The 25,213-nt window shown below is 38.5% G+C and overlaps 1 protein-coding gene across 5 annotated transcripts in view; it reads right to left on the bottom strand.

The window, feature by feature from the left end:
• The window catches only part of REV3L (REV3 like, DNA directed polymerase zeta catalytic subunit), a 178,132-nt gene that overhangs the window by 132,939 nt on the left and 19,980 nt on the right, over positions 1-25,213 (bottom strand). The window lies entirely within an intron of this gene.

The following is a 25,213-nucleotide window of genomic DNA, read 5'->3' as shown; positions in this document are numbered from 1 at the left end:
AGTGATGCTTTCTAAGGCCCACTTGACATCACATTCCAGGATGTCTGGCTCTAGGTCAGTGATCACACCATCGTGATTATCTGGGTCGTGAAGATCTTTTTTGTACAGTTCTTCTGTGTATTCTTGCCATCTCTTCTTAATATCTTCTGCTTCTGTTAGGTCCATACCATTTCTGTCCTTTTTATCGAGCCCATCTTTGCATGAAATGTTCCTTTGGTAAAGACACTTACTCCTTGGAAGGAAAGTTATGACCAATGCAGATAGCATATTCAAAAGCAGAGACATTATTACTTTGCCAACAAAGGTTCGTCTAGTCAAGGCTATGGTTTTTCCTGTGGTCATGTATGGATGTGAGAGTTGGACTCTGAAGAAGGCTGAGCGCCGAAGAATTGATGCTTTTGAACTGTGGTATTGGAGAAGACTCTTGAGAGTCCCTTGGACTGCAAGGAGATCCAACCAGTCCATTCTGAAGGAGATCAGCCCTGGGATTTCTTTGGAAGGAATGATGTTAAAGCTGAAACTCCAGTATTTCGGCCACCTCATGTGAAGAGTTGACTCATTGGAAAAGACTGATGCTGGGAGGGATTGGGGGCAGGAGGAGAAGGGGACGACAGAGGATGAGATGGCTGGATGACATCACTGACTTGATGGATGTGAGTCTGAGTGAACTCCGGGAGTTGGTGATGCACACGGAGGCCTGGCGTGCTGCGATTCATGGGTTCGCAAAGAGTCGGACACGACTGAGCGACTGATCTGATCTGATCTGAAATAAACCACATTAAGCATAACACTTTCCTTAAATTTGTAAGTTATTATAGCCATTTATTGAACCTGAAAGGGACTTGAGAGAGGGATTATGGAAATCTAATCTGTAGTTGGCTGAACATAAGTGAAGGTAGCCTGGGGACCCCATTCATGGCTGAGGAGTGAGGACAGTCTTACGTGATTGATCCCTTACTCTGTGGAGTCTGCACAAACTTCAGGTAGTGTCACAACTGAATTAAATTATAGAACATCCAAAGTTGATGTCAGAAAATTGAGAATGTATGGTTAGAAAGCAGAAACAACAGGATTTTTTTCGTACTGGGTAACATCTACAAGGGTTTTCAAAAACGGAGTCTAGTAGAAATTTGACTGCTTTTTTCTCCTTATAAAGATTGCTTTTCAAATGCTAATGAAGATATTCATAATGTCCTCCTATTCCCCACCTGTTTGCTAAGGAGTACAAGAGACTGAATTAAGGAGCACTTTTCCATAGTAACAGCAGTAAAATAACCAACTCCTATTTCCCTGGTAGATCAACTGGTAAAGAATCTGCCTGCAATGCAGGAGACCCTGGTTCAATTCCTAGGTTGGGAAGATTTGCTGAAGAAGGGATAGGCTGCCCACTCCAGTATTCTTGGGCTTCCCTGGTGGCTCAGATGGTAAAGAATCTGCCTGCAATGTGGGAGACCTGGGTTCGATCCCAGGTTGGGAGGATCCCCTGGAGAAGGGAAAGGCTACCCACTCCAGTATTCTGGCCTGGAGAATTCCATGGACAGAAGAGCCTGCAAGGCTACAGTCCATGGGGTTGCAAAGAGTCGGACATGACTGAGTGACTTTTACTTCACTTCACTTGCTGTTGATTATTTTAGGGCTTCCCTGGTAGCTCAGATGGTAAAGAATTCACCTGCAATGCAGGAGACCTGGGTTCAATCCCTGGGTCAGGAAGATCCCCTGGATAAGGGAATGGCAACCCATTCCAGTATTCTTGCCTGGAGAATTCCATGGCCTGCAAGGCTACAGTCCATGGGGTTGCAAAAAAGCATATATAAACAAATTCTGTTATGATTAATATGTCAAAAATCTGATGAAATGGCATGCCCAACATCCATATGTAATTTAGTTTGCAAATATTATTACAGAAAGGAAATCAGTAATCACCTTTACTTTCACATTGACAGTGAGCCTCAGCCTGGATACTACTTCACACACCATGGTATACCATCATACTATTCTAAAAACCCTAGCCTTAAAAAATTAAACTGCTAACAGTGGTTTCAAGCTACACTTCCCAAGAAAATGTGCACCTTTCAAACTAAACATCATAAAAATAACTAGTACTTATTAACTTGCTAAAAATATAATTCTGACTTATAAAACCAATGTTTTAGTTTTCAATGTTTTAGCCAGAATGGTCAAACATATTAATCCTTACAGTATTTCAACTGAAAGGTAAATAATCCAAGGTCTTGAAGTAAAATTAATAATCCAATTTACAATCTGAAAATTCAAATCAGATGATCTAAAGCAGTATTAATAGCTAATCAAGATAAACTTATTGTCCAGTCAACTTTGTATATAAATGCCTGAATTTTTTTCAAAGGCACATAACTAAAATGTTACAAATAATGAGATTATGCAAATCTAGTAAGTTTCTCAAGCATACTTTATGGTAGCTACACACTCAAGGACCGTAAAGTTCTACTTGTCTACAAGAAAGTAAAAAGACAATTTAAGGAATAAGAGAAAGTATTTGGAACTTGTATTTAGAATAAATAGTCTTGCAACTCAATAATAAAAAGACAAATAACCCAATTTTCAAAGAGGCAAAGGATCTGAATAGATATTTCCCAAAGAAACCGTAAAAATGGCCAATAAGTACAAGACGCTCAACCTTAGTAGCCACTAGTGAAATACAAATCAAAACCATAATTAAATATTACTTTACACCCACTAGAACAGCTATAATCAAAGAGTCAGACAATAACAAATGTTACGGAGAAACTGGAAACCTCAACGTACTGCTGATGGAAATGTTAACCGGTGTGGTTGATGTGGAATGTAGTCAGGCAGTTCTTCAAAATGTTAAACACAGGATTATCACATGACTAGCAATTCTACTCCTATATACATGCTCAAGATAAATACAAATAAATATCCACACAAAAACTTGCACATAAATGCTCATAGCAGCATTATTCGTAATAGCCAAAAGGTAGTAATAACCCAAATGTTACTCATTTGATGAATGAATAAATATAGTGTGGAACCCATACAATGGAATATTTATTTGGCCATAAAAAGGAATGAAATACTGATAAATGGTACAACATGGATGAACCTTGAAAACCTTTTGTTAAGTTAAAGAAGTCAGACACACAAAAATCACATATTGTATGATTCCATTTTTGTGAAATGTCTAAGGCTTCCCAGGTGGCACTAGTGGTAAAGAATCTGCCTGCAAATGCAGAAGGTGCAAGATATGTGGATTTGGTCCCTGAGTTAAGAAGAGCTCCTGGAGTAGGAAATGGCAACCCACTCCAGTATTTTTGCCTGGAAAATTCCAGGGAAGAGGAGCCTGGTGGGCTATAGTTCATGGAGCCGCAAAGCTGTTACTACATATTTTTAATTGAAATATAGTTAATTTACATTATGTTGTTACATATATATTTTAACCTATCCGTACTCATTTTCTTTGGAGGTCTCTAATGAGAAGACCTAAAGAGTGAGGGCAGAAGGTGAACGGGGTGACAGAGGATGAGAAGGTTGAATGGCATCACTGACTCAATGGATATGAATTTGAGCAAACTTTGGGGGATAGTGAAGAACAGGAAAGCTTGGCATGCTGCAGTCCATGGGGCTGCAAAGAGTCGGACACGACTGAGTGACTCTCACTCACTTTTCATCATAGAAATAAATTATGAATAAAATGAGAAATACAAACATTAGCCACTAAAACCACTTACACATCTTTATTTCCACATAAAGATACACTTCATACTGAATCTTGAATCACTTCATACTGAATCTTGAATCAAGATTCTATCAAATTATAGAGAGATGTTCTATTTAAACTGATCATTACTGAAACAGGTAAAGAAATTAAACATTAAAACAGAACTGTCGATGTAAGAAAGTTCTTTTTATCAGACAGTAAATAAACTCATAGTAAACTAAACTATTCACTGTATTTAATATTTACTCTCTCAAAAGGTAGAAGCAGTATAGCCTTCTCCCGATCCTTAACTCTCTTTCTCCCAAATACCCACAACTTAATTCATATACATATGAATTAAAAGTTTTCTTAGGACGGTGTTTAGTTATTTAAGAGTGCATGCATGCTACCAAACTGATATGACTAGTTAGTTCTACTAAGCATACAACTGGTCACATGGGCACCCAAATAAGGAGAAGGAGAAGTTATAAATCATGAAGATTGGGAGTCCAAAATTTTGGGCAGAAAAATATTACCAAACCTATCAAAAATTAAGCAACCAGAGTCAGTGGAGTGACATCTTTAAAGTATTAAAAGGAAAAACTGAATTTTAGTGGTTACTCCAGAATCTGGGCTTCCCAGTGGAAAAGAATCCACCTGCCAATGAAGGAGACTTGGGTTTGATCCCTGGGTCAGAAAGACACCCTGGAGAAACAAATGGTAAGCCACTCCAGTGTTTCTGTCTGAAAAACCCCCACGGACGGAGGAGCTTGGAGTGCTACAGTTCATGGTGTTACAAAGCGTCAGACACAACTTAGTGACTGAACAACAACCAGAGTTTGTGTTATACATTTAAACATAACCTACACCAACCATTAAATAACACTACAGACGCACTTCACGGATAGTGCTTTATATAATAGTTTTCCAAGTTTTTAATAATGGTATTCCAAATTCTTCCCTCTTTTCCCTTATAACATTGCTAACGTTCATTTCCCTTCTCCAAAATCTATAATTACCCACTACGCTGCTTCTATTATTATTTTGAACAGTTATCTACTATGTCAATTAAGAACAAGAAAACAAAAGATTTTACCTTCACTTGTCCTTCTATAATGCTCTTCCTTTCTAAACATTTCACTCCACTCTCTCCTTGCTTACATGGTTTATGAAAAGAAATCCAATATAACTCTTAGCAATTTGAAAATGATATGAGTAAGTGTAGATTTGCTATTTATCATATTTGGTGTCTTCTAATCTTCCTGGACTGGTGATTTGGTGTCTTGTCATTAATTTTGAAAAACTCTCAGCCATTATTACTTCAAATACTTCCTTTGTACCTTCCTCTAGTCCATCAAAGGCATTCTTCACTTCTATTACAATGTTTTTGATTTCCATTATTTCCCTTTCTTTCTTAAGAGTTTCTACCTCTCTACTTACGTTACCCTTCTGTTTTTACATGCTATCGACTTTTCTAATTAGATCTCTTAGTATATTAATCAGTTTAATTTTAAATTCCCAGTCTGACAATTCCAAAATCTGTGCCATATTTTACTAGTAGTAAAGCTGTGTTTACTGTAGTTACAGGTATCAGAGGCTAAAATTTCCTCTAAGGTCCTTATTTTTGTCTTTCCTATCATCTTTTGAGTTCCCTAGAAACTCCTTTGGCAATGGCACCCCACTCCAGTACTTTTGCCTAGAAAATCCTATGGACAGAGGAGCCTGGTAGGCTGCAGTCCATGGAGTCGCTAAGAGTCTGACACAACCGAGCGAATTCACTTTCACTTTTCACTTTCATGCATTGGAGAAGGAAATGGCAACGCACTCCAGCGTTCTTGCCTGGAGAATCCCGGGTACGGGGGAGCCTGGTGGGCTGCCGTCTCTGGGGTCGCACAGAGTTGGACACAACTGAAGTGACTTAGCAGCAGCAGAAACTCCTTTTAAAGTGCAAACCTTGTAGTTTTTCCACCTGTAATCCTCTGTTACTATACAGGAGCCCCACTGAGGTGGTGGTAAGATAAAAGGGGTGAGAAAAGTACTCTCTAATCCGATGGTTAGGTCTGAGTTTTCAAGTGGCCCTGTGTGCCTGGCTGTGGCCTTCGCAAATGCCTCTCAGCCTTTTTCCCCCTCTTCGATGAGGCAATAAGACTGGACAGAGCTGAAGTTGGGGATTTCCCTTTCCCTAGGCTGGTTAGGCTCTAGTAGTTTCCCTCTTTGGGCAGGGAGAGCCTGTCTCAAAGGCGATGGCAACCCACTCCATTTCTTGCCTGGAAAATCCCATGGACGGAGGAGCCTGGTAAGCTGCAGTCCATGGGGTCACTAGGAGTCGGACACAACTGAGTGACTTCACTTTCCCTTTTCCCTTTCATGCACTGGAGAAGGAAATGGCAACCCACTCCAGTGTTCTTGCCTGGAGAATCCCAGGGACGGGGGAAGCCTGGTGGGCTGCCGTCTATGGGGTTGCACTGAGTCAGACACGACTGAAGCGACTTAGCAGCAGCAGCAGCCTGTTTCAAAATGGTTTCTATTTCACTGCCCCTGTTGGAGGCAGAAAAGGACTTGCTCCTCCCGTATTCTTCACTGTGAGAACCTGACAGAGCTCGAGGAAGAAAAACTCCACAGAAGTGTGAGACCCCCTTCCCTAAAACTGAGCCCCCGGGAATGTTTAACTCTCAAGCTAATCTGCACTCAGCTTCTGGAAGTTCATCAGTTACGGTTTAAGTTTTCCTACCAGTTCCTGGCTCCATCAGCTTCTGCCCCTGGGAAGCTGGGATTCTCCATATTTGTCTGTCTCTCCAGTTTTCAGGGTATTGGTGAGCAGAGATGTTGATGTTTAGTTTGTTCAACTTTGTCCTTGTGAGTACAAGAATGACAACTTCATGTCTGAGTGAAAACCAGATATCTTATGTCCTTCTGATATGTTCCCATCATTACTTAACACCATGTAATGTTTCTGGAGCAATAATATATTCCAGGCTCATCTTGTACATTCTCTGCCCCTGCCATGGAATCAGCTATCTCTCAAAGGTTCATTTAGTGAGAATCTTATTTGGAAATCAAGATCTGGGAGTAGGTATGCTCATTGCTATTGCTATGAGGGTGTCATTAACTGCAGAACCTTTAAGCAAACAGAGCTAGCGAATTTATATATTTATACACACCACTATATTTGTCTTTCTCTTTGCCCCCTCCTCTCTCTCCTATCTACAACCTACTTATCTAACCTCCTCTTATAAAAGCTGAGTTCATACTGACATCCCTAATTCCAAACTAATACCCCCATAGACATTCTAAAGTGAAGTTGCTCAGTCGTGTCCGACTCTTTGCAACCCCGAGGACTATAGCCTACCAGGCTCCTCCATCCACAGGATTCTCCAGGCAAGAATACTGGAGCGGGTTGCCATTTCCTTCTTCAGGGAATCTTCCCGATCCAGGGACCGAACCCGGGTCTCCCGCATTGCAGGCAGACGCTTTAACCTCTGAGCAACCAGGGAAGTCCCTAGTTGTCCCCATTTCCATGTTTCTCTCTTGTCCAAAAGTTAGAAACCTGGCTCCCATTTTCCTAAATATATTTACCTGTCTTCAAAAACTTAGAAAATGTAAAAAGTAGTTTCAGAATTACTAGACATTTCAACTGAGAAAGGCATACCTCCTAACTAGAATTCAGTATTTGTTAACTGTTATTTTCTGGGAGGAGCAGGGGAAGAGTCATAAAATTTCCATTTGGTGCAAGACACAAATACTGGAACTTAATTTTGACAAATATGTGTATCCTCATGAAGTTATGGAACATTTCCCATTTTCATCAACCCCAAAATTCCCCTGTGCCACTTTTCAGTCAATCCCCATGTCCTCTGAGGAAATCAGTATTCTAATTTTTCACAATAGTTTTGTCTAGCACTTCATAAAAGTGAAATCACGCTGTACATATCTCTTTTGTGCTTGAGTTCTTTTGCTCAGCACAGTGATTTTGATATTCATCCATAACATCACATGTCAGTAGCCAATTCCTTTTTATTGCTCCATAGTAAGTCCTTGTCTGGGTATTTCTCAGTTTACCCATTTAATATATGAAACGAGAGATTCAAGGTGCCTAAAGTCACACATTCAACTGGCTGAGAAGTCCAAGGACCTCAGAACCTGAAGAACTCTATGTTCTTGATTCTTAGTCTGATGTTCTTTTCACTTTATCAAACCACCACTTCAAACAAGCTAAAAAAACAACAAAAACTGAGGGGTTATATTTTTTATCAAATAAATTTAGTGATTAAAAGGAAGTACCCATTCACAGTAAACACTGATGTTTCTTCAATAATCCACACTTCTTCCTAATCTTTACTTCTGCCAATGCTGATTGTAAATTTACCTAGCATTTCTCAAATATCTCCTGTATTACCAACCTATATTCTGTCCTAAATGAGAATCACTTATATGTTCACTGATGTCTCCTATTTAATCTTATCAGTTGCCAAGAGGAGTACTCTAACTCTAGCATTTCCAGACAATTATCAGCCTTTCACATCTCTTCTCAAAACTGTCAAATCATCCATTTCTATTTAGAAAATGTATCAATCTATCTTTATTTATTTTTTTATTTTACAATATTGTATTGGTTTTGCCATACACTAACATGAATCTGCCATGTGTTCCCCATCCTGAACCCCTCTCCTACCTCCCTCCCCATCCCATCCCTCTGGGTCATCCCAGTGCACCAGCCCCAAGCATCCTGTATCCTGTATTGAACCTGGACTGGTGATTCATTTCATATATGATAATTTACATGTTTCAATGCCATTCTCCCAAACCATCCCACCCTCGCCCTCTCCCACAGAGTCCAAAAGACTGTTCTATACATCTTTGTCTCTTTTGGTGTCTCATATACAGGGTTATCGTTACCATTTTTCTAAATTCCATATATATGCGTTAGTATACTATATTGGTGTTTCTCTTTCTGGCTTACTTTACTCTGTATAAATAGGCTCCAGTTTCAGCCACCTCATTAGAACTGATTCAAATGTATTCTTTTTAATGGCTGAGTAATACTCCATTGTGTATATGTACCACAGCTTTCTTATCCATTCATCTGCTGATGGACATCTAGGTTGCTTCCATGTCCTGGCTATTATAAACAGTGCTGCGATGAACATTGGGGTACACGTGTCTCTTTCCATTCTGGTTTCCTCGGTGTGTATGCCCAGTAGTGGGACTGCTGGGTCATATGGCAGTTCTATTTCCAGTTTTTTAAGGAATCTCCACACTGTTCTCCATAGTGGCTGTACTAGTTTGCATGCCCACCAACAGTGTAAGAGGGTTCCCTTTTCTCCACACCCTCTCCAGCATTTATTGCTTGTAGACTTTTGGATAGCAGCCATTCTGACTGGCGTGAAGTGGTACCTCACAGTGGTTTTGATTGCATTTCTCTGATAATGAGTAATGTTGTTCCATCTCTCTTTAAAACATATCATAAAAGGCAGTTCTTCAATCCATAGTCTTTAAGTTCCTTCTCAGAGCACAATTAACTTTGTTATTCAGACTGAAGGATGAGAACTTTTCTGTACTACCAAATGCTACCCCTTTCCCCTCCTGATGGTCTATGGTGGCACAATACAAGGTGACCCTGGATCTCTTCCCCAAAATCTGGGACGTCCCTGGCAGTCCAGTGGTTAGGACCTGGCACTTTAACTGCTGAACCAGGTTCAGTGCCTGGTTGGGGAACTTAAGATCCTTCCTACACTTGGCTGCAGTGGCTGCAATGTAAGGTTGGTGCAGCCACCATGGAAAACAGTAGGGAGGTTCCTCAAGAAACGAAAAAGAGAGCTGCCATATGATTCAGCAATCCCACTCCTGGGCATATTTCCAAACAAAACTATAATTCAAAAAGATATATGCACCCCTATCTGCATAGCGCTATTCAAAATAGCTAAAACGTGGAAACAACCTAAATGACAGATGAATGGATGATGATGTGTTGTATGTGTATATGCAGGGAAACCCACATGGGCTTCCCTGGTGGCTCAGACAGTAAAGAATCTGCCTGCAGTGCAGGAGATTCAGGTTCAGTCCCTAGGTTGGGAAGATGTCCTGGAGAAGGGAATGGTAACCCACTCCAGTATTCTAGTCTGTAGAACTCCATGGACAGAGGAGCCTGGAGAGCTACATACTGTCCATGGGGTCACAATGAGTTGGACACAACTGAACACTCAGGCATACACACACACACATACATACACAATGAAACACTACTAGGCCATAAAAAAGAATGAAATTATGTCATTGCAGAAACATGGATGGACCCAGAGATTACCATATTAAGTGAAGAAAGAAAGAAAGACAAATACCCTATGATATCACTTATATGTGGAATCTAAAATATGACACAAATGGGTTGATCTACTAAACAAACTCACAGACATAAAGAATAAACTTGTGGTTGCCAAAGGAGGGGAGTAGGAGAGGGATAAAGTGGGAGTTTGGGGTTAGCAGATGCAAACTAGTTAAACACAGAATGGATAACCAACAAGGTCCTACTATACAGCACAGGGAACTATATTCAATAACCTGTGATAAACAATAACAAAAAATTATATATATATATATATATCTGAATCAGTTTGCTGTACAGCAGAAATTAAAACACATTGTAAATCAACTATAATTTAAGAAAAAAATTAAAATAATTAATGGTATTAATTCAGAAATTGGCATATTAAAGTTACCCTTACAAAGCTCACAAAGAAAATCTCTTTTTAAAATATTTTCTAGCCTAGCTGTTCCAAAAAAATTAGGGGAATACACCAACAATTGATCATACATTTTTACTGCACAACTAGTATCTAAAAGGCCTTGCAGAGGCATTGTGGATTTTAAAATAAATCAAATACATGCTCTTGCCTTTAAAGACCTGGGGACAGAGTTGGGGCACCAAGTTACATGGTAAGACATAACAGAGATAGAAACAAACTGCTTAGGGAGCCCAGAGAAAAGAGAAGTTAATTAGAATTGGGGGTGTGGCAAAAAAGGCTTCACAGAAATAATAACTGCATTATACTTTAAATGATGGGTAGGAATTTGACAGAGGAAAAGGAAACTGGAAAATGCAGAGCAGGAAAAAACTAAAGGGAACAACATAAGAGAGGTATGGAAATTAGGGGACAAAAGACTATATTCAGGAAAAATTCAGAAGTAGGGCTGAAATGTGAAATGAAAGAAAAGATTGAAGAGAGATTGAGAAAGTCCCCAGACAGTATAAAAAAAGTTCACTGTTAGCAGTGGGGATTCAAAGAATTTTGAGCTGTAGAAACACACAAAATCTAGGTTCCTGCTATCAGATGAGTCTCTCTATAAATAAATATGAGCTAAGTTTTACTTTAATAACTATACTGTCTTACAGCCATCAATTCACCAACTCCTCTGTGAGAATTAGGATCAGAATAAATGCTGAGGCTGGTTAAATGTTAAATTTTAAAGAAGGTCCTGTTGCTCAATGGTCAACGTGATTATAAACAAAGAGGTTGATCATATACTGCCAACCAAACTAGGATTTTTGATAATAAAAATAATAAAGTTATTATTTTTGATAATAACTGTTAGTAATTATGTTAGGGTAAATTAGGAACATCCTAGGGAAACAGGGATATATGGTTATCTTAGTTATGAAAACTATCCAAATCACTGGGACGCTTTACTTTTTCTTTAAGATTCTCTCACAGCGGGAATCTCTGGTGGAGCAGAAGGAGAATCTAACATTTGATTCTGAGATTAGTGGCTATCTAATTAAAAGAGATAGGCACATGTTAAAAATGAATAACATCTATACTTTTTATAGTAGCAGAGACTTGAAGAGTGAATAGTTTCACGCAAATCTCTATAAGACTTCTTTACCTTAACTAATGACACCATGGGGCTTCCCTACTGGCTCAGACAGTAAAGAATCTGCTTGCAATGCGGGAGGACCCAGGTTCAAACCCTGGGTCGGGACGATCCCCCCTGGAGAAGGGAATGGCAACCCACGCCAGTATTCTTGCCTGAAAAATCCCATGGGCAGAGGAGCCTGCTGGGCCACAGTCCACAGTATCGCAAAGAGTAGGACACGACTGAGGGACTAACACTTTCACAATGACGTCATGAACCAAGAGGAACTACATACAGATTACTAACCTCACAAGCACATTTAGACTCAGTCGGTATTTCCTGAGCTTCTGTGTTTAATTTCTACATTTGAAAACAAGTTAGTTTCTAAATATGCCTACCATCTCAAAGTATATTACTTCTTTGTTTTAACATACTGCAGGGGGAAAAAAATCTGTTTTTATTTCTACAGTTACAGAAAGCACTTGATGGTTTGCAAAAGACTGTTATGTGGGTGGTTGCAACACTTGGCCTTTAGCCTCTTGCCAAATACCTCACCACATGTGTTCTGAATCACCAGTAAACCCAGATGCCCTCATCTGCAGTATCTCCAATCTAACAAGAAATTAATTAAGAGACAAAATAATCCTATGATCTTAATTAATGAAACTGAAACTTCTAATCTAATGTTAGGAATTTAGGAAAGTAATTTAACCTCTTTATAAACATTAATTTTGGTCCAAGTCTAAGACCTGATTAAACAAGGTCCTGACACTACAAAAAGACTTTTTATATTTAAAACTTCAAACTTCTTATATCTAAAAAATATATACAATCACCCTACGCCAAGGGTTGGCAACTTTTTCCGTAACAGGACAAATAGTAAAATTTTAGGTTTTGTGAGTCCGAGAGTCTCTGTTCCAACTACTCAGAGCCTGCTGAAGCACAAAAACAGCCACAGATAATACAAAATGAATGAGAGGTGCTGTGATCCAATAAAACTACTTACAAAAAGGTGGCTGGATTTGGCTCTCAGGACTGTAGTTTGCAACCCTTTAGAGCATAAACTTCTGTGAATCACTAGTGCCTTGGACAGTGTCTGGTATATAATATATACTCAGTTTTATTATGAAACACAGTATTTATCAATCAAAAAACATCAGCAAAATGTCTGAGCTACCTTGGTATAAACATTGTATTTAGTAAGTATTATTTGAGGCTTTAACTTCCCAGTTAGAATTTATAGGTTGGTATTTCTCTCACACAAAATACTTATTCTAAAATGTTTATTAATTAAAATTTTTTACTTTCATTTAATATTAATCATGGTCATGTCATACTGAACCCTGCTTATGCAAGATGAATGTTAATTTTCTGACTCCTCAGGGCTATTCACATAAATAGGCAATCTGATTACAAGGGCTAGAGCTGAAAGGTCATAGTAAGTTAAAGCCAGAGCTCATACCCTGGCAAAGGAGAGTCAAAGGCAAGTGAAAAGAACTCTGCTGAGGAAACTGGTGAGAAGAGAAGAGAAAGGAAGAAAAGACCTGTCTGTACTATGCAATGAAGACTTGAGAAATTACTCTGTATTATAATAATAAATTTCCTTTTTATTAGAGCTTCTTTGAAAAGGCTTCTGTTCTTTGCAACTAAATGATTCCCAGCTAGAAAATGGATCATGGAGCATTTTGGAGAAGTGCTAGGAGTTGAGCTGAATCTCTAACAAATGAATAGACAGGGCTTCCAGTCTAGATGGAGTAAGAGGGAACAGATTTACCCTCCTGCCAAAAAAAACTAAAAAACAGAAAAATATATGAAACTGGTTTTCAGACACTGAACAAGGGCTGGTATAGGAGAGTAAACCCATGAAAAGCGAAAAAAAATGAGCCCCTTCCCACAGCTCCCTCCTTAGTTTCCAGGGAGCAGAAGAACGAAGGAACCTAGGTGGAGCCCAGCACTACCCCTGGGTTGAGGACCAGAGAGAAGCAAGCTGCAGAGTGAGAATGGGGATCTAGATCTACAGAGGGGCTCCCTCAAGTCTTTCCAGAACAATATCACTACGTGCTTGTGAGGAATCTACCCCAAGCAGGAGAAAAAAAGGAGCAGAGGGAACAATCTCAGAGGCTCAGACGGTGGTAGGAATAATTTTTGTGTTTCATTCAGAAAGAAAAAAAATCTCATACTTCACAGGATATCAGGTGGAATAATCGTAAGTTATTGCCTCAGGAGAGGAGCAAAATCAGCCCTAGATAAAATTTGCTCTAGTCCCACCTAACCAAGCATAAAAAATAAGCTCTGCAAGTGTCAAACTACTTCCAAGTCACTCAGCAGTGTCCCAGAATAAATATTTCTAGAAATAAAAAAATTTCCAGAATACAGCAAGGTAAAATTCATAATGTCTGCCATCCAATACAAAACTATCAGGCATAAAAAGAAATAGAAAAACACGACCTATTAATTAGCAATAATATCAAGAAAGTTATAACTAATCCATATGTTAAGGAAAGTAGAAGAATACTTAACTATGTTAAACAGTGCCATGGACAATATAAAAATACAAATCAAAGTTATCTCATCAGAAATGAAAAATAAATGTTTGAGATGAAAAATACAATGGATAAATTATTAGCATCATTAATTCATTCAGAAATTAATGAAATGTCAGAATTAAAAATTAATAAATTTGAAGTACAGCAGCAGAAACTATATGAAATGAAGCACAAGAGTAATAAGCATGAAAAAAATGAACATTAGTAACCTATGTGACAACTTTATGTAGACTCAAATACATGGATAGAATCTGAGTCCCCAGTTTAGAGGATAAGTACTATATGCAAATCCAAAAAAAAAAAAAAAGATAAATATAAACTTAAAGTAGTACATAAGAGCAAGCTATTTAGATGATGGATAGGAGAAAAAAATGAGAAAAGCTGTATACCTAGACAATTAATTTGACAATAACAGATAAGGAACACAAATAGAAGCTGTTGCCTCTTAAGAATGAAGCAATAAGACCCAGACTGAGTGAATGAAAGTTGCTCAGTCATGTCCAACTCTTTGTGATCCCATGGACTGTAGCTGGCCAGGCTCCGCTGTCCATGGAATTCTCCAGGAAAGAATACTGGAGTGGGATGCCATTTCCTTCTCCAGGGGATCTTCCCAACCCAGGGATCGAACCTTGGTTTCCCACAATGCAGGCAAATTCTCTTGACAATAACAGACAATGAGCACAGATAGAAGCTGCTGCCTCTAAGAATGACATAATAAGGACCCAGACTGCTGCTGCTGCTAAGTCACTTCAGTCGTGTCCGACCCTGTGGGACCCCATAGACGGCAGCCCACCAGGCTCCTCATCCCTGGGATTCTCCAGGCAAGAACACTGGAGTGGGTTGCCATTTCCTTCTCCAATGCATGAAAGTGAAAAGTGAAAGTGAAGTTGCTCAGTCATGTGCAACTCTTAGCAACCCCATGGACTGCAGCCTACCAGGCTCCTCCATCCATGGGATTTTCTAGGCAAAAGTACTGGAGTGGGGTGCCATTGCCTTCTCCGACTGTGTGGATCATAACAAATTGTGGAAATTTTTTAAAGAGATGGGAGGGGAAAGGAAGTGTAGGACCAGAAGAGTAGATAGTAAGACTCCTAGCAGCACCATGTGGCTGCTGCTGCAAAAAAAAAAATAAAAAAAAAATAAAATAAAAATAAAGAGATGGGAATACCACACCATCCTACCTGTCTCCTGAGAAACCTGTATGCAGGTTAAGTAGAAACAATTAGAACCTTACATGAACAACTGACAGGTTCAAAACTGGGAAAGGAGTATGACAAGGCCATATATTGTCACCCTGTTTAACATGCAGAGTACATCATGCGAAATGCTGAGTTGGATGAATCACAAGCTAGAGTCAAGATTGCTGGGAGAAATATAAACCACCTGAGACATGCAGATGATACCACTCTAACAGCAGAAGGTGAAGAGGAACTAAAGAGTCTCTTGATGAGGGTGAAAGAGGAGAGTGAAAAAGCTGGCTTAAAACTTAACATTCAGAAAACTAAGATCATGGCATCCTGTCCCATCACCTCATGGCAAATAGATGGGGAAAAAATGGAAACAGTGACAGACTATTTTCTTGGGTTCCAAAATCACTGCGGACAGTGACTGTAGCCATGAAATTAAAAGATACTTGCTCCTTGGGAGGAAAGCTATGACAAGCATATTAATGAGCTAGACAGCATATTAAAAAGAAAAGACATCACTTTGCCAACAAAGGTCCAGGTCCATATAGTCAAAGTTATGGTTTTTCCAGTAATTATGTATGGATGTGAGAGCTGGATCATAAAGAAGGCTGAGTACTGAAGAACTGATGCTTTCAGACTGTGGTGCTGGAGAAGACTCTGGAGAGTCCCTTGGACTGCAAGGAGATCAAACCAGTCCATCCTAAAGAAAATCAGTCCTGAATATTCACTGGAAAGACTGATGCTGAAGATAAAGCTTCAATACTTTGGCCACCTGATGCAAAACGCCAACACGCTGGAAAAGACCCCGATGCTGGGGAAGATTGAAGGCAAAAGGAGAAGAGGGTGGCAGCGGATGAGATAGATAGATAGCATCACCGTTTTAACGGACATGAACTTGAGCAAACTCCGGGAGGTAGTGAAGAACAGGGGAGCCTGGTATGCTGCAGTCCACGGGATGGCAAAGAGTAGGACACAACTTACTTACCGAAAAACAAGAAGTGTTAAGAAGCCAGATGTCCAAAGGACATAGAGAAAAAGGGAGCAGGGCAGGAGGACCAGAGCAGAAGGAAAACAGTATTTTTAATGGGCAACAGATTTGAATAGATACTTCACCAAAGACATGCCAATGGCAAATAAGCACATTAAAAGATGTTCAGTATCCTTAGTCTTTAGAAATGAAAACTGAAACAATGAGATATTGTTATGCTCCCAAAAGAAAAAACTCAATTTTAAAAAGACTAAACCAGAACCAAATGTTGGTGAGAGTATGGAGAAACTAGACCTCCCATGCACTGCTGGAGGTAATACAAAATGATACAGGTACTTTGGAAAAGACTCTGGTGGTTTCTTAGGAAGTAAATTTATGATCCAACAATAACACTCCTAAGTATTTATAAGAAAATGGAAAATATATATTCACATAAAGACTTGTGCATGAGTGTCCACAGCAGCTTTATTCATAATTGACCAAACTGGAAACAACCCCCAAATGTCCAGCTCCCAGTGAATGGCAGATCCATATAATCGAATATGACTCCGCAATATACAGGAACACACTGCTGATACATGCAACAATGTGGATGAAGACAAAAATGACTACATACTGTATGAATGCATTTATATGAAATTCTAGAAAAGGCAAAACTATAGTAATTTAGATCAGTGGTTGCTGGAGAGGAGGGGAAGGTTTGACTGAAGGGGCACAAGGGAACTTTTTAAGGCGATAGAAATGTCCTAAATATCATGGTTCTGGTGATGGCTGCTACATGACCACACATATTTGTCAAAACCTACCTAACTGTATACTTTGTTGTTGTTGTTCAGTCGCCAAGTTGTGTCCAACAAAACTGACCAACTTTAAGTATACGATGAACTGCAGGGAAGCCTGGCATGCTGCAGTTCATCGTATACTTAAAGTTGGTCAATTCTGTTTAAATTACACCTCAATAAAACTGATTAAAGAATAGAGGAATGAATATATTTTCGTTTCATCATACCTGTCACTCACCCACATTTATCAACACCTGACAGACAATGGCAAAAGTCAGGAAAGAAGGGAGGTAAAGTTCTTTGACAAGAAAAGAACAGGGAGTTGCCAGGAATGATAGAGTCATAAGGAGAAATAATAATATGCCTTTCTTATTCCATTTTAACCATTCCAATAATGAGAATAATTTACTTCTAAATGAGACCTTGACCAGGCCAAAATGTCATGTTTCATCAAAATACTATTTCTTACATAAAGTTCTAAGGGCTACCTAAGTCAGAAGCATCTCAAGCCTCTTTCATCAGACATTCTAGGTGAAAAGTCCCCAAATCTACCTCCTGAACTGCTCCCAAAGAGGTCCTTTTGCAAACTGCATCTGAGAGAACCACTATACTGGAAGGAACATACAGATACGCACACACACACACGCACAACTGGGTCTGCAACAGTTCCAGGTCAACAGCATGCAACAGCACATGTGCTTTTCTTACAGGAACACAGAATCATCTCTCATGGAGCTACAAAGGGCTCAGATGTATCCTCTACAAAAATCACTTAAGAAAGCAGTGTGTCAGCTGCCAATCATCCTGGACTCTGGCAGGAAAACAATTCCAAGCAGAGGAAAAAAGATCCTCTGACCTTACCAAGTTTGAAATTCCACAACGCCACACTGCTTCCATTTCACAACTATACACTGGTTAGTAGCAGGTGGCAGCCACTTCAATTTTAATTACTATTTGTAATATTATAAGAATATTTTCTTTCAATACTCGATTTTTTAAAAGATAGATGCCATGTTCAGCCCCCTTTATTTCCCCCCCCTTCATAAATTATATTGATTTATTGTTACAGATTTTCCTATGGGCTTTCTCTGTACATCAAGTTAATTTCAAACATCTTTAAAATCAAGTTTTACCACGTCAAAAGAAAACACAATGAAACTAAACAACATTAGGAACAGCAGAGAAGAAAGCTGAGTAAATTGGTCAAGGCCTTTAGCTTCATGAGGTGGTTTGGGCTTTTGGTTCCTTGTCGTCATTTCCTTTGGTGCCACAATATACACAAAATTTACCACTTTAATCTTTTCTGAGTGTACAGAATCAATAATACAAAGTACATTCACACTGTTGTGTAACCATGCCCACCATCCATCTCCAGAAACTTCTTCCCATCATCCCAAACTGAAACTCTTGTACCCATTAGACAACAAATTCCTACTTCCCATTTTCCCCCAGTCCCTGGTAACCACTAATCTACTGCTACATTCTTTCTCTATGAATTTGACTATTCCAGATACCTCTTACACGTTGAATTGCACAAAATTTATCCTTCCATCATGAGTTTTTTCTACTAATTTTTATTGGATGTCTAGGCAACAGCATTAAGGATACAAAGACTGACAGCATACTGTTGTACCCTCATGAAACGTAGGCTCTGAACTGGGAAGTCACACATGTCAACATGGTAACTGCTCTAAGAGAGATACAAAGTACAATGATGGCACAGAGGGGCAATCAACTCTGGGTAGACTGAAGTTAGGTGAGCTTCCCAAGGGAGGTGGTATTTTAGGACAGTTTTAAAATATGATAAACTCACAGAATGGACATGGTTATTCCAGTCATCAAACAGTCCAAGAGAGAGAAAATTATGCCAGGCACTCCACACTCAGAACCACCAGAGTTCCTGATTTCCTTAAGGTAAGCGCTAATGCAGAGCCATGAAATACACATCTGAACAAGGTCAAGCAGCTCAAACTGAAGAGCCAAGTGCTTGGGGAGGAAGGTGAGGCTGGAAAGGCACTCAGGGGTCAGATATGGGAAAGTTCTATATCATCCAGAGTTTTACTTTATACTGCAGGCCAACTTGAGAACTTCAGAAAGAATAAAAACCAGAGATGGCTCTTACTAGAAGTACACATTCCCAGGATAACCCCAAAGGTTTTAATTTCATATGCCTGGAGGTTGGACCCCAGTAAATTTATTTTCAATGAATACACCTGGTGATTATAAAGCAGTTATATATCCATGGACTACTTTTGGGGAAATATCTCTGTAGAATATAGGAAGTTAATGATGACTTCAAACAGCAGAATAATATGAACAGTTTATCTGTTTGGGTTTATTAATTTCCCTCCCTAATTAAAAAAGTGCTTTTATTCAAAAGACATAAAAAAAACACAGAGAAAAACATTACTCAATTCTACCAGCTGGAGATAAATAGAGAGTTCATATTCTGGTGTATTTGTTTTTCTCACTTAATATTATGTTAATATACATTCTTAAGTAGAAGGATCATACTATACAAACTACTTTGAAGCCTATTTTCTTCACTTTAGTTATAAAAGTGGGTGTTTCTCCCTTCTATTCTTTCTTAGTAAAAATTTTTGATGACTGCATAGCAGACCATAGGTAACATTTAGGTGTAACTATCCCTTATTTTTAAATATTTAGGTTATTAGCAATTTTTCACCTATTTTCCTGTACCACTGTCAGTGTCAACATTTGGATGGTATCTGGATTTAAGAAATACCACTTTGGTTACATTATAAGGGCTGAATGTGAAAAAGAGGTTAAATTAAAGGCAAGGTGAAAGGCTATTATGATGGTCCAAGCAAAAATAATGAGATAGATCTCAAAGCAGTAACAATAGAAATGAACAGAGAATGGATTTGAAAGTCCATAATCTACATGTAAGGGTTTGTCATCTGATTAACATAATATGCAGAGAAGTAATTCTTTTTTAAAATAAATATTTATTAAACTCCTATAGTGTAGGAGTATCAAAGAATAATTATTGAGAAAAAATTAGAATTAAAAAAACACCATGCATTTTCACTTTTCTCGCTCTGTGTGTGTACACATATATGATGTGTAGGATCAGGTTTCCAATTGCATTTAAGTGATTTAGAGTATTCTTTTTTATCAGAGGAAAAACAATTCCGTGTTCCAGTTTTACAACTGCAAAAGCAGAGCCAGAAAGAATCACAGTTGTCAGCAAAAGCTTGACTCTCTGTTATTGAATATCTGGTGGGGCTATAGTGGGAAATTAACATATTAAGCAAGAAACTCCCCATGATCAAGTTTACTTCAATTTTTAAAGAATCTGTATCTACTGGGGCATTTTGCCAAAAAAGTAAATGCTTTATGCATTTGACTCCTTGTCATTTTATGTGGCTATTCTCCAATATAAACTTGAGATGTCCGCATTTCAAAATCTGCCAAGTATTGGAACCTGGGTCAAACAAAACACTTCTACTCTCTGTGACAAGTTAAAATTTATCAATGAAAAGAAATCTTATTAGGTAAAGCTGAGATCACATAAAAGTGTTTACAATAAACCAGTTTATTTCCCCAAAAAAGTTTTTTTTTAAAGATACTAATACCCATTCCACACTACTAAGCTTCAGATGACAAATGCAAGGTTTTATTATGATTAAACTTTTAGACACTTGAAGCAGACATATCCAAAGACTTTCTCTGGGTTTAAATCTTACATACCTCAACTGATGAAAAACTGAGAGGCATATCTTGCTTTCCTCTGAGGTTAACATTCCTTTTTATTCATCTTCCTTATTTAAAAAAAAAAAAAAACTAGGTAAGTCTAATTTATCACTTTTGATGATTCCAAGCATCTGTATCCACTCAAAAAACTTTTACTCTGAAAAATATCCAAGTTTTTTTGGGTTTTGTTGTTGTTCTGTCGGTCAGTCATGTCTGACTCTTTGCGACCCCATGGACTGTGCAGCACACCAGGCTTCCCCGTCCTTCACTATCTCCTGGAGTTTGGTCAAACTCATGTCCGTTGAGTTGGTGATGCCATCCAACCATCTCATCCTCTGTCGTCCCCTTCTCCTCCTGCCTTCAATCTTTCCCAGCAACAGGGTCTTTTTCAGTGCGTCAGCTCTTTTCATCAGGTGGCCAAAGTATTGGAGCTATAGCATCAGTTCTTCCAATGAATATTCAGGGTTGATTTCCTTTAGGATTGACTGCTTTGATCTCATTGCCGTTCAAGGGACTCTCAAGAGTCTTCTCCAACACCACAGTTCAAAAGCATCAATTCTTTGGCTCTCAGTCTTCTTCATGGTCCAACTCTCACATCCATACATGACTACTGGAAAAACCAGTTTTGACTAGATGAACCTTTATCAGCAAATTAATGTCTCTGCTTTTTAATATGCTGTCTAGGTTTGTCATAGCTTTTCTTCCAAGAAGCAAGTATCTTTTAATTTCACAGCTGCAGTCTCTGTCCACAGCGATTTTGGAGCCCAAGAAAATAAAGGTCTTTCATTGTTTCCATTGGTTCCCTATCTATATGCCATGAAGTGACTGGACTAGATGCCATGATCTTAGTTTTTTGAATGTTGAGTTTTAAGCCAGCTTTTTCACTCTCCTCTTTTACCTTCAAGAAGCTTTAAGTTCATTTTATTTATAGTAATAGGTTTATTGATTTTTAATGATCTTAAAAAAAAGTCTCCTTTAAAAGGCATCCTATTTATATTTCCAAACCACTTTCTCAAACAACAAATTACAAAAACAAAGCAAAATAATGTTAGAGTCTTACTTATACTGTACCTCATGTGTATGTAACTCCACTCTCCAAGAGAGTAAAATAAACATCTGGGTCTAGCTACCTGGTAATGTGTTAATACTATTTTGTTATTCCAAATTAAGTATGTAAAGTTATAACTGCAACATAATTCAGAATGAAAATCCAATGAACTTCAAGTAATTAACACAGAAAAATCAGAATATACTGTGACATAAAAACTAAAACATATCTTACTGCATAAGTTACTGGATTATTATACTATATTCTATCTTCATAATTAAATAATTTTGGGCCATATCCAAGAATCTAATCAGACTAGTTTAAATTGGGGTAAAAATCATTACAAATTTATCCTTTACTAATAATCTAAAAGATCTCAGTACATGCTAAAAGGCATATACCTCTATACCACAACTTCACTTATTGACATATACTTAAGGAATAGCAACAGCAACTATTATCATTAAAGAAATTTCTCTAAAGATAAATCTCATCATATGGGGAGGTGAGGCGAGTATAGGAAAAAACAGAAAAAGCCCAGAACAAATCATACAAGAGCTATGAGACAGTATTTTACGATCTAACATACATATAATTGAAATCACACAAACAGAAGACAGAGAGAAAACAGGTCAAAAAAGAAAAGCAGATAATGACTGAGAATTTTCCAAACTAAAAGATATAAACCACAGAACCAAGAAGCTCAAAGAAAACCAAACAGACACAGCATTTTCAAAAGTAAAGACACATTATATTCAAAGTCAGAGAAAATCTTAAAAAGACCAAAAAAAAAGAACATTTAATACACAGAGAATCAAAGAATTAACAATAGAATGACATCTTTTTTTTTGGCTGCACCATGCAGCTTGTGGGATCTTAGTTCCCCAACCAAGGATCAAACCTAGGCCCTGGCAGTGAAAGCAACAAATCCTACCCACTTGAGCACCAGGGAATTCCGGAGACTGACATCCTTTAAGTACTAAAAGAAAAAAAGGCAACCTACAATTTCATACTCAGCAAAACATATTTTATTAAAATGAAGGAAAATAAAAGAGAAAAATATTTTCTCTTTCAGAAAATAAAAAAACTGAGTAATTCATTACCACTAGATTTGCCCTAAATTATAAAGGAAGTTTTTCAAGCAGATGGAATATGACAGCAGACAAAAGATTTTAACCACACAAAGAAATCAACAACACTAGAAATGACAAATGAAAGTAAATATAAAACCTCATTTATTTCTTATTTGTAATTTCTCTAGAAGATAACTGTCTGAAACAAAAATATGTGTACTAAGTTCTGATAACATGCATTCAGTTCAGTTCAGTCACTCAGTCATGTCTGACTCTTTGCAACCCCATGGACTGCAGCACACCAGGCCTCCCTGTCCATCACCAACTCCTGGAGTTTACTCAAACTCATGTCCATTGAGTTGGTGATGCCATCCAATCATCTCATCCTCTGTTATTCCCTTCTCCTCCTGCCTTCAATCTTGCCCAGCATCAGGGTCTTTTCCAATGAGACAGTTCTTCGCATCAGGTAGCCAAAGTATTGGAGTTTTAGCTTCAACATCAATCCTTCCAATGAACACTCAGGACTGATCTCCTTTAGGATGGACTGGTTGGATCTCCTGCAGTCTAAGGGACTCTCAAGAGTCTTCTACAACACCACAGTTCAAAAGCATCCATTCTTCGGCGCTCAGCTTTCTTTATAGTCCAACTCTCACATCCATACATGACTACTGGAAAAACCATAGCCTTGACTAGACAGACTTTTGTTAGCAAAGTAATGTCTGCTTTTTAATATGCTGTTTAGGTTGGTCATAACTCTAACATGTATAAAAGTGTCATATGTCTGCATGACAACAAATCCACAAAGGACAAGCAGGAAGGATCGGAGTAAATAGTTTTAAAATTCTCATAGTATGTTGCTGCTGCTGCTAAGTCACTTCAGTCGTGTCCGACCCTGTGCGACCCCATAGATGGCAGCCCACCAGGCTCCTCATCCCTGGGATTCTCCAGACAAGAACACTGGAGTGGGTTGCCATTTCCTTCCCCGATGCATGATAGTGAAAAGTAAAAACGAAGTCGCTCAGTCGTGTCTGACTCTTGGCAACCCCATGGACTACAGCCTACCAGGCTCCTCTATTCATGGGATTTTCCAGGTAAGAGTACTGGAGTGGGTTGCCATTGCCTTCTCCTCTTAGTGTGTGTGTGTGTGTGTGTGTGTGTGTGTGTGTGTGTGTGTGTGTGTGTGTGTGTGTGTGTGTGTGTGTGTGTGTGTGTGTGTGTGTGTGTGTGTGTGTGTGTGTGTGTGTGTGTGTGTGTGTGTGTGTGTGTGTGTGTGTGTGTGTGTGTGTGTGTGTGTATAAATATATAAATATAATTATATACTATTATATAATGGAAGACTTGCTTGGTTACAAATGTATATTACAAACCCTAAGACTACCACTAAATTAATTTCAAAAAGAGGTACAAATAAATAAGCAGATAATAGCAGATAAATATCAAAATTAAATAACATGTCATCTGGTACCAAAATCAGTGTTTCTTAGAACACAAAAAGAAGTAAGACACTATCAAGAAGCATGACAGCTGAAACGGTAGCCCAGCCTGCTTTTAATACTAAACTGATAGAAAAGTCAAAAAGCATTGACCAGCGCAAACATACCATGATGAACGCAGCTATTTATAATAGATGGGAATAATAAAAAATATCCAGGTAATACAAGAGAAAAAACACAAAAAACAGACAGAATAACAGAAAACAGCTGGCAGAGTGGTAGATTTTAGTTCGATCATATTATTAATTACATTAAATATAATAAACCTAAATATATCAATTAAAAGAGACTGTTAGATTAGATAAACAATTAAGTCCAACTGCATACTGTCTAATTTCTCAGGTAGCTCCAGAGGTAAAGAACCTGCTTGCCAATGCGGGAGACATAAGAGACATGAGTTCAGTCCCTGGGTTGGAAAGATCCTCTGGAGGAGGGCATAGCAACTCACTCCAGTATTCTTATCTAGAGAATCCTATAGACAGAGGGGCCTGGTGGGCTACACTCCATAGGGTTACAAAGAATCAGAAACAACCAAAGCAACTTAGCACGCACACATATACCGTCTGTAAGAAACCCATTTAAAAAATAAAAGCCTAAGTAGGTTGAAAGTAAAAGGATGGGAAAAGCTATGTTAGGAGACAATTCTCCATGGGTCTCTGTTATGGTATCTGTCTATGAATCTACTACAGGTTGTAACTGACCTGCAACTACCTTCCACCTGTAGTTGCTCCTTAATAGTAGTCAATACGGAGAAGGCAATGGCACCCCACTCCAGTACTCTTGCCTGGAAAATCCCATGGACGGAGGACTGCAGTCCATGGGGTTGCTGAG

Source organism: Bos indicus x Bos taurus, chromosome 9, assembly GCF_003369695.1.
Source record: "Bos indicus x Bos taurus breed Angus x Brahman F1 hybrid chromosome 9, Bos_hybrid_MaternalHap_v2.0, whole genome shotgun sequence".
In the NCBI taxonomy this organism is placed as follows: Eukaryota; Metazoa; Chordata; class Mammalia; order Artiodactyla; family Bovidae; genus Bos; species Bos indicus x Bos taurus.
The sequence above is the reverse complement of the archived record's forward strand: the minus strand, read 5'-3'. Positions and strand labels throughout refer to the sequence as shown.